Here is a 2817-nt window from a genome sequence, read left to right as displayed (position 1 = left end):
GCTAAATGAAAGTAGAGCCTAGGAATCTGAATTTTGACAAACATCTCCAGCTGAATCTAATGCACAATAACATCTAACCATATCACTAACATGACACCTGTCTGTAGTGAGTTAGACAAGAGTACTGCTGATAGAAGGTTAGTACATACTGACTCGTGTCTGCTGAAATTTGTGTCAGTGTTTGCCAAGGCACAGTCCTCAGGGTCCTGCTTGCTGGAGATGCTCTAGAAAAAAATTTCTGTGCTCAAATACATTTGTGATACAACCAAATTATTTATTTATCTTAGATAGCCCCAGTGAATATTAACATAGTAAAGTTTCTGAGTAGTCCTACATTAAAAGAAAAACTTTAAACCAGCATTTCCCAAACTTATTTAACTATGAAACCCAGCATTTCCCAAACTTATTTAACCACAAAACCCTTCATTATCATAAACCTATTAACATACTATAGAATGAGTATGTTAATATGAGTACATTTAGAAAATAATGTTCCAATGTTTTGCTGTTAAATATGGTGTTGGCATTTATCATATTATTGAATTATTTTCCATTTTTAGTTCATTAAGATTTTTTATTTATTTTTATTTTTAAAGATTTTTTTTAAATCATAGATATATTGGAATATATTTTAAAATGAGGGATATAACTCATTTGAATAACTTACATGTTTATAACTCATATAACTCATGAAAACTAACAAAAAACATTGAGATTCCATGTTTTCTCAATAAATTGTTCAATTTATTAGTGTGTCATTATTTATGATCTAAATAACTTTATAAGAAGAAATCCACCAACAAAACTTAGTTGACAAATTGTGAGTCATAAAACAGTAAAATACAGCTCAGTTCTGTTAGAATGTTAAAAAATTTTATTTGATAACTAAGTGGGAAATAATTGGACACAATACTAGCAGATCGATGTGACTTGTAAAGTAACCATCAGCAGTTACAGTTCAGATTCTGTTTTCAAGGATTTCCTCATTAATGTGGCATTCCAGTTCTTGTCACACATGTGATGTACTCTCCATTATCTGGCATTGGATTCACTGCACTGTAGATTTTTTTGTGAGATTCTGAGCCCATCTTTGTCACCTCACACCAGACTGCTGAGCTAGCCCCTGATCCTAGGACACTGGAAACACACTGAAAACATCTGAGTCTGTCTGCTCAAATTTTACCCAAGTAGCATTCCTTCTACCTACTTACAAATTACAGCCAAGAAAACAAACTTTCACCTTTATAGAGATAATGTTTCCAGAAAGCACAATTTACTATATTTATGTATCAATTCACTTGACCTTACTGATACCACTTTCACCTGTTTCTCCATCATAACATCCTTATACCTTAGAAACCTCTAACTTCTCTTTAGAGTTTTAAATAAAATCAAGCCCATTTATGAAAGTACAGACATGGAATCTTTTTAAAGCTGAGAATGAGTATGATACAAGCAGTAATAATATAAGATAGAAATTATTTGCTTTAAAGACTGTATCAAATATTATAAAATGTCCCATTGTGAAAAGCAGTTTAGTACAGAATTAGCAATCAAGGCTTTTTGCCAGCCTTCTTAGGAGCTAGCTACTAAAACTTGTTTGGAACCTTAGCATGAGAAAACCTGCAGCAACTTAAACTACTGTGGTTCATCTGAAATACATTTATAGTTATGAAAAGCACAGCAAAACATCTGCAAAAGAAAGAAAGCACTAGAGGTTTAGAAGGGCAAGTTAGTAACACTTTCCAGAATTATCCCAGGGCCTGTCAGGGAATGTTAAAAAAGAGGTTTCCCCAACAGCTGCCAGAGAGAGAACTGGACCTGCCAAGAGTTAAAGGAAGCAACACAGGGTGGAAGGACCCAAGGGATTTCTATCTTGTAAGCTCAGAGTGAGGAAATGTAGATAGGCGCTAACCTCTCAAGTAGAGGAATATAAAAAGAAATAGAATGGGTTGCCTTGTATAATCAACACAGTCTGTACACAAACAAGAGGATATATTCCATAATATGCAAAGTACTCATTACAGTGATTTCCAAAGAGTAGTTTCTTAGTTGCTAATTTAGATGGGATAAAACAAATTTACACATGTGTTAATAAATTAGGAGCTTGATCAGAAAGATTCAAAAATGCATTTGCAAAAGAAAATAGAATATATGAGTGCTTGCTTTGGCAATGCATATACTAAAATTAGAATGATACAGAGAAGATTAGCATGGCCCCTGCACAAAGATGACACCAAATTTGTGAAGCATTTCATAAAAAAAAAAAGAAAGAATATATGAGTGGAAAGTCAAAAAAGGCAGCATGGAAAATTCCAAGTAATTAATACTCTTAAAGATTGACAAGCACTTGAGTCAAGTTCATGATAAATTTAGAAAGCATATTCAGGAATTTAAGAAGACATCAACTATTATTGATGGGTTATTTTTGCCTCAATTTATCCTAGCCAAGTCATTTATCCTCTCATTCCTCTTTCTTATAATCTTCTAAGTCATTCATAGGCCAAATATATGTTAAATGGAAATTTACAGAGATTTATGTTAAGAAACTATACAATAAAATGTAAATCTATGTTGATTATATTTCCATCATTAAGTGTTTAGTAGTAACTTTAGACACACTGTAGAAATAATGTATAGAATATTCAATGCATTTATTCTATAAGGAGTTATAAATCTAAGATTATACCAGATAGCTGTCACTGACTCCTAATGTATTACAAGACAGTGTTGGTAGCTGCTATGCATTTTAAAGGTTGTTTTGTTACCAAAAAAGCTGGATAACTGGATATTAGAGAGCTTACTTAAAGCCACACT

At 32.6% G+C, this 2817-nt stretch overlaps 1 non-coding gene across 1 annotated transcript; it reads left to right on the top strand.

Annotated features, from left to right (window-relative positions):
- The first annotated feature begins 2160 nt into the window (after window positions 1-2160).
- On the top strand, window positions 2161-2264 carry LOC115944561 (U6 spliceosomal RNA). Its single transcript, XR_004079089.1, has one exon. It is a non-coding gene; the product is annotated as a U6 spliceosomal RNA (small nuclear RNA).
- The last annotated feature ends 553 nt before the right edge of the window (window positions 2265-2817 follow it).

The sequence above is a fragment of the Leptonychotes weddellii genome, chromosome X (assembly GCF_054177405.1).
Source record: "Leptonychotes weddellii isolate Sample4059 chromosome X, ASM5417740v2, whole genome shotgun sequence".
NCBI lineage: Eukaryota > Metazoa > Chordata > Mammalia > Carnivora > Phocidae > Leptonychotes > Leptonychotes weddellii.
The sequence above is the reverse complement of the archived record's forward strand: the minus strand, read 5'-3'. Positions and strand labels throughout refer to the sequence as shown.